Here is an 8,328-nt window from a genome sequence, read left to right as displayed (position 1 = left end):
GCAGGCTTGCAAATAACCAGATGAGCAAAGTAAAGGACAATTCCTGTTTAGAGTCAAAGGCTGGGATTTTCCTTGTAATGCACAAGGGGGATTGATTGACAGGACACTGAACAAGAAAATACCCTTTTCTTAAGTGAAATGGGTTTGTATCTTTTATGGCTTTCTGACTCCTTTGTGTACCCAGTGAAAGCTAACTCTTTCTTGCATATGTCCTTTACTCTCACTCATCTTTTAGGTCTCAGCTTGGACATTACGTCCTCTGAGAAGACTCCCTTCCCTCCTTGAGTTTCCATAAGAAACTTTCCCACCTTTTATAGCACTTAGCGTGTTATATGGGAACAACAGTCAACCTGTTAGTCTCTCCCATTAGATCACAGATTCATGAGAACAGAGAAATTATCTATTTTGTTTGTTGTTGTAAACTTGGCCCCTAGCACAGTGCTTAGTGCATAATAGATGCTCAATAAAATTTCGTTCTGTTTAAGACCTTTAAACTTTGGTGCTGGGGGCCGTTGGTTTTGAGCATTAGTAAATGTGGACCCTGGAGGGGCTGGGTGAGCCTGAGGCTTGCTGGGCATTATTTTCACATGCAGGGTATATAGGAAGAATGAATTAGGCCCCTGGAATTCCCCTGGCAATGAGAATGTGCTTCAGTTTCTACTTACCTGTTTTCTTACTCTGTGCTTTGCTCTTCAAATACAATCTTTAACTCCTGAATATTGAATGGCCCCTGATAAACCTATTGTAGAGGCTGGGGCTGGGGCTAGACAAGACCTGCAGTGGGCATTGGGATGGGGAAGAGGCCAGTCACTTACCTGTTCACTTTTGGGCCATCCCAGGATACAGCTCTATTTGTTTTTCAACTGAAAGGTCAAGTCCCTGTGCAGAGCCATCAGTGGATGTGCAGATAGCTTGTTTCCGTTTCCATTTTCTGGCCTTGGGCTGCTCTGAGACTTCCTCCAAAGGTTTATGAGTATCTTTGCTAGATAACTTGGGGGTTAAACTTCCTTTTGGAGGAGATAAATCTTACCCGAGTCATTCAAAGAATTCTTATTATTCAGAATCCTTTGTGGTGTGGGTTAACCCAGCTGGATCTGTGGCTTCCCTTCTGTCATCTCATCTGCCTGTTCATCTCACTTGTTCATATCTTTCTGCTGAATGAGGATGTTAACTGGTCAAAGTGTCTGTATACTATATGCAAAATGAGGTTGCTGTTGTGTCACCAAGGAGGAGCCCTTTACCTTTTTGCCATTTGCATGAGAAGAAAAGGTCCATTAAGAAGGTTTGTGCTGGGTAATGATTATGTGCCTCTATCTCTTTTAATTCCTGCTTTAAAAAGGAAGTGACTCATACTGTAGATAAACTGGACTTGAAAGAATGTCTGGCTTATGCAAAGCTCTTATTTACATACTAGTCTCTTTCATTCACAAGAAAATAGGGACTCGAGGACTTTGGAGTTCCTCCCTTTTTAGTCCTGTTCTTTGATAGCCTAAATGATCTCTGGGAGGATTTTGTCTACCCTTAGCACGTTCCCCAACCCCCCACCCCCCTTCCTTTCTCTGTTGGACCTAGGAATTGCAGGAAGGTAAGAGCAGAGACCAGAGAGATAGTATAAGTTCCTCTATCTTACATTCCTAACTCCTGAAAGGCTCAGACCTTCCACCACTGGTATTTCATGCCTTCTTGTCTGTCTAGATGAAGTTATATTTACACCCTACAATGTCTTTCCCAGGGTTTAATAAAGTGGTTTAGAGTCAGGTTAGGGGCATGTGCATTAGTGTCAGCTAGACCTGGCTCGGTTTCAGACTAGCTGTGTGGTCTTGGGCAAGTCATTTATTTCTTCTATAAATAGGAATCCTAATAGTAGCTGGGTCAAGACTGCTATGATGGTGACATGAAACTTTATGTAAAGCACATGGCCTGGTAACTGGCCGGTCGTAAACTCATTCAATATTTGAGATTATCATTAATTGAGAATTTTATGTGTAGGGACACGTGGGTGGCTCAGTCGGTTAAGCGTCTGACTCTTGATTTCGACCCAGGTAATGATCTCACAGTTTGCGGGATTGAGCCCTGTGTTGGGCTTCATGCTGACAGCACAGAGCCTGCTCTCCCTCTGTCTCTGCCCCTGCCCGCAAAATAAATAAATAAAAAAAATTTTATGTATAAACTTAGTCTCTATTTTTAAAATTTAATTAATTAATTAATTAATTAATATATAATTTATTGTCAAATTGGTTTCCATACAACACCCAGTGCTCATCCCAACAGGTGCCCTCCTCAATGCCCATCACCCTTAAACTTTGTTTTAGAGAGAAAGATCATGAGCAGGGGAGAGGGAGAGAGGAAGAGAAGAAGGGGGGAGGGAGAGAGAGAGGGAGAGAGAGAGGGAGAGAGAGAGGGAGGGAGAGAGAGAGAGAGAGAGAGAGAGAGAGAGAGAGAGAATATGAATCTTAAGCAGGCTCTGAGCTTAGCACGGACTCAATCCTACAACCCTGGGATCATGACCTGAGCTGAAATCAAGAATTGGATGCTTAACCAACTGAGCTACCTAGGAGCCTCAGTCTCTACTTTTTAATTTTAAGTTTCTTTTTTTATTTTTTTTTGCATTTTATAAATAATTTCTTCAAGTTTAATTATTTTATTTCTCAGTATTTGTTGAACAAATGAATTTGGTGAATGAATGGTAGTAGTTTATGTTCTCAATTATAAGACCCTACTATAGTCTCAAAAGTTCTAATTTGTTCCTGAGGTTTCTGGGCAGACAGTCCACTTCAGGGTGAAGAGTTGACTCTTTTCTTTTACAGCATTAAAAGGGGTTCCTAGAAGCCAGGTTTCCTTGCACTGCCCACTGGCTTCTGAACCAGAGGTGACCTCAGGCAGGTGTAATCCAGAACAACTCCCACTTAGGCCTGGCCCAGTCTTCCCACCAAAATGGCTTCTGGACAGGGCAGTAGCCAAACAATCCTCTCTTGTTTTCCCCTCCCTTAAAATAACCCTTCTCTCACTCAAAGGCAGTTATTAATTCAGTTGTAGCTCATACATTAGTTCAGGTATAAATGACTAATAAAGTAAACTCTTGAGTTTCTCAGGGATTCTTTTTTTTTTTTTTTTTTTAATATTTCTTTTGCTCTGTTGCCTATCCTGCTTTGCTGCCTATTCGTTCATTTGTTCCCCCCATCCCTTCTTCTCACTCCCAACGATTCAGCCAACCAGCAGTAAATGGAGACTTGAGGGCTTGACATTAAGGCATTAGTGACACAGTCCTTCCATTCATGCATTCAACAACCGTTTGGGAACATGTGTTCTTTGCCAAACAGTGTACTAGATGTGTGTATATTAACTAAAAAATGAGAGAGAGAGAGACATAATCCTTGTCTCTTAATGGAATTTATAACCTAGCCTCATCTTTATGGGAGATCTTAGGGCTTCATTAGGACCCACCCAGCATCCAAGCCTCACAATTTCATAACTGCTTTAATTCGATTTGATTTTCACCTCCATTCCACTTCAGTCATCATTTTACATAGGCACTTCATAGGCATTTACAATTACACTTGACCTTGTCATCGCCCAGTACTGAAATCTTAAAACCCCATAGACTAGCTTGCTAACTACAGCCTCCTGTCCTTCCAGCTTTTTTACCCCCATTTTCCAGCCATGTATTTCCATGTATTTCCTGTAGTTGCTTTTTTCTCCCAGTCTGTCAGTCTCTGCCATATGTTCACATCCCTTCCTGTCCAGCCTGGACAGGATGATGGCTTAATGCTTCGATTTTTCTCTAGAGAATACCGTCACATTCCTTGCACCTCTTTCTGCTGGCATATCCTTCCAGATCCTTTCCCTGTATTAGTACATTTTCTTTACTTACACTTTTTTATCAAGCTCGTGAGTGCTGATGGGAAAATAGTCACGCAACTTTGTCACAACAAATGTATTGTCTTCAGCTTCAGGCAGGCTTGCATGGCTGAATAGTAATCTTTCTATATGTCTGTGGTTATCTCTTTCATTTTCCATAATTGCTTTGTTTTTTCTTCAGGCTTAAAAATTTTTTTCATTATGGAAAATTTCAAATATACATAAAAATAGCATAGTATCATAAACCTTCATATATATATTACTTAGTTTGTGATCAATCTTGTTTCATCTCTGGCCTCTCTCACCCCAGATTTATTTTTATTTATTTATTTATTTATTTATTTATTTATTTATTTATTTATTTAAAAGTTTATTTTTGACAGAGAGAAAGAAAGAGAATGAGTGGGGGAGGGGCAGAGAGAGAGGGAGAGAGAGACAATCCCAAGCAGGCATCACGCTGTCAGCACAGAGCCCAACGCAGGGTTTGATCCCATGAACCATGAGATTGTGACCAAAGCCAAAATCAACAGCCAGATGCTTGACTGACCCCCAGATTATTTTGAAGCAAACCCTTGGCATTATATCATTTCATCTGTGAATACTGTATGTATTCTAAAAGTTAAGGACAGTTAAAAACTAATCAGCCCCCTTTATTAGAATGCCCTTTCTTCTCTTTGTTTAACTTAACCTTTGAGCCTCAGATCATGGGTTACCTCTTCTTGGAAGTCTTCTTTGACCTCTAGCCCAAGTTAGGGAGCCTTTCTATCATCTGCTTCAGAAAATGCATCTTTTTTTTTTTTTTAAGATTTATTTATTTGAGAAAGAGAGAGAGAGAAGGGGAGGGGCAGAGAGAGGGGATCCCAAGCAGGCTCCACACCATCAGTGCAGAGCCCACGTGGGCCTCAATCTCACAAAGGTGAGATCGTGACCTCAGCTGAAATCAAGAGCCAGGTGCTTAACAGACTGAGCCACCCAGGTGCCCCAGAAAATGCATCTTGATAGACTCACTGTTCCACCTTGTCCTCTTTCACCTATTGATCTGTCTGAGATAAACCAAGTCTTGGCCAGTGCTCACACAGGTGGCTTCCCAAGTTGTGGTAGGTTCCAGTTGGAAACGATCACCCCCCCCCATTTTGTAGGTAAATTTTTTCTGTTTACAGCTTGCCATCTTTAAGAAGGGAATCCAAACTCCCTGTGTTAGCAATTCATAAGCTGTTTACCAAGGATCTGCCAAGGGCAAAGTTCTATGTTAGACATCGTCAGAGTACAAAGATAGAATCCTTTCCTCAGGTTGCTTAGTGAGGCAGAGGAGATAAAATATCCATTTAAATAAGTATAATACAATAATAAAGAAGTTCAGATAAAATGCTTACGGGCTTCAGAAGAGGGTGTGATAAAGGGCCCTGGTGTCACCAGGGGCTTGAGCAAAGAACTGTGTGGGCCTAATGTTTGAGCTGAGCCTTGAATACAGATGGGGAGGGGACAACTGGTGGGGGGGGGGGGAGAATATTTGAGGCAGAGAGGCCAGTGAGAGAGAAGAGAGATTAATTTGAATTTTAAACCATGGGCACAATTTGCTATATATGTATCTGAGAATTAGCAGGCCCTTTTCTTTTGTTTCTTTTCTTTTCTTTTCTTTTTAAATATTTATTTATTTACTTTGAGAGAGAGGAGACAGAGAATTCCAAGCAGCCTCCATGCTGACAGCACAGAGCCCACGCGGGGCTTGATCTCACTAACTGTGAAATCATGACCTAAGCTGAAATCAAGGGTCAGATGCTTAACTGACTGAGCCACCCAGGTGGCCCATGTTTTCTTTTCTTTTTTTAATTATAGAAATTGTAGAACACTGAATCATGGATCTTCTGCAATTTGAAAAAATATTTATATAGTATACATGTAATATCCTATATTATCACGTTAGTTTGTCTGCTTATTCCTAATGTTCACAGAGGCAAAAATTTGGTAACATTTGTTTATTCAATAATCAATTATTGATCTTTGCTAAGACTAGGTATAATAGCATCCACAAAGATAAGTAAGCTGAAATCACTGCTCCCAGGAAATCGTAGTGTTGTGGGTGTGGTAAGAGATAGAAAGGTTATCAGTTGGTGAAAATACAGCATGGTAATAAATTACTCTGGCTATAGGAGCTGAGCCAAAGGGAGTTTCTAACTCTATCTGGCTTGGGGGTAGGAGAAACTGTCAGCGAAGATGTGAAGCAGGTGGGGGTGGAAAAGTATCCCAGAGAGAGTTACACTGTGTTAGAAGTGAATGGAAGGTGAGAAAAATGGAACCAGAGTGTGTAGTGTTTTGTACTTGTGCAGAATTGCAATAGGGCTTCTGCAAATCTCCCTGATCTCTTGATCCATATTGTTTTTACAAGAGGAAGAGACATAGAACCAGGAGGAGGATAAAGCAGAGGACCTGGTTCTGGAGATGTGACTGTAATTCATGTGCTGTGTAATTGAGGAAAGTTATGTAATATCTCTGGGTGTCTGTCAGTGGGCGCAAGCCAGATGATTTTTAAAGCCTTTTCTAGCTTAAATGATCTAGGGCTCTGTTTTCCATAACTTTTCTTTTGATGATGAAGCTGGACATATGTATATTGATGGATACTGGATTGAGATATTTGGTTCAGTGTATGCTGAGAAATAGCAAAACCCATTTTCAGATGTTTTTTTTCGCCATGACTGAGCAGTGTTAGGCTTTTATCCATCAGCAGTGGCTGTTCATTAGCTGTTTTCCTCGGAGGGAGGAAGGGGGAAGGCATTAATTTTTTTTTTTTTTTTAACATTCTAACACCTTTCCTTGCCTCAGTATCAGTACTGCTCATGAGCTACATAATATGGTGATAAGAACTGAAATTACTCATTGACATTGTCATGGGGCTATTTTGAAAACATTATCTCATGTTCATTTCCTAGAATATCATCAAGTCTCTACAATATCAGTTCCTTAAAAGAGCATGTTGTTTTTGTTCCAACTGAAGCCAAAATAGTTTTGTGAATTTTGTTTTTAGTACTACCAACTTCCTTCACTGATAACGTGGCCAAAAGTATAGCTTTCTGCCAACCATTTGCCATAGCAGAATCTGATAGAGATTGCTGAGTTTGAAGTTAGTTGTTTTCAGTAATTTGTTCATATTTACTCTTTATGTAGATTATCTCCATTGTAGGTTACTTTTGGAATATCTCAAATCCTGGACTGAATTACTTTCATCATTTCCTGTGCTTTTGAACATCTCTCTCCTCAGCCCAATCCTTCAGTCAGTCAGTGTGCGCTCAGGAGAAGACAACTCATTCTCCCAATGTTAGAGCACCATCTCACAGCAGAATCCGTCACAAATTGGTATCGTATGTATTCCGAAAGGTAGAAAAAGGGCTTTCGTACTGAGAATTTAGTTTGACTCCACTAATGTGGTAAAGTGGTTGTCTAATAATCAGACACTTCTCTTGTGTGACCTTGAAGTTTTATTCATGAGACCAGATGAAGTGAGCATTCATTAGTGTCTCTAGGAAGGATTCTTTTAAAAATTTCTAATGAGTTCCAGTTTTCTTTGCTTTTTCTGATAATATTGACAGATTCATGCATTCACTTAAAACATTTAATTCACTTTTAAAAAATGTTACAAAGTTAATTTTAGTCAGCTTCCTTAAATGCATTTAAAGCAATAGTAGTTAAGGGGTAAGAGAGCTAGCAGTGTTTTGTGACATCCGAAGGCAGAGGCACACACAGTAAGAAAATTTGGAGCTTCTGGGAGGCCCAGGGGCTTGATGTCTAAGATTTCGATCATCGGAACTTGTTTCAGCAACGGTCTTGCCTCTACTACATGAGTCACAAACATTAAAGGAGGCCATACCTTCAGCTGGATGCAATAGAAAAGAATTTGTTAACATGGAAAATATGGCATGGCTGTATCACGTAACTAGTATGACTCCCAGGACTGAGTCTTTTAGGCCTGCTAATTACTTTTGAGTGAATTAACATATCTGAGTAAACACGTTAGGACGTTGCTAGAGCATTATTAGCCAATGAGCAGAATTCCTTGTAAGGCAGCTTGAGACCAAGACCAGTCACTAATGGATTACTCAAACAATCATTCGTAAGGCTGCTACCCAGATAATTTAGCGATAAATAGTTCTGCCCACTATTGACCTTTCCATCTAGCCTTCCTTCCTACTAACACCTGATACACAGCAATCCAGATTTTTCTTGTCAGTTAATATAGCACATTTTTTTTCTCTTTGTAAAGTATCTTTGCATATCAAGCTGTGCTTTCAAAGCTTATGCAAGGATAATGTCTTGGATGATACATTTTATTGTTAACTTTTCAGATCATCTTTCTGAATAGGATAGTATAATGAAGGTAGGAATTAGTGCAGAGGAGTGAACATAAACACAGAGATTTTTATTGAACACTGCTTTGTTTTTAGATAGTTTTTAGTATTTAATATGCCATGTCTGCTA

Source organism: Panthera leo, chromosome B4 (assembly GCF_018350215.1).
Source record: "Panthera leo isolate Ple1 chromosome B4, P.leo_Ple1_pat1.1, whole genome shotgun sequence".
NCBI classification, from domain to species: domain Eukaryota; kingdom Metazoa; phylum Chordata; class Mammalia; order Carnivora; family Felidae; genus Panthera; species Panthera leo.
This window is presented reverse-complemented; position numbering follows the sequence as displayed.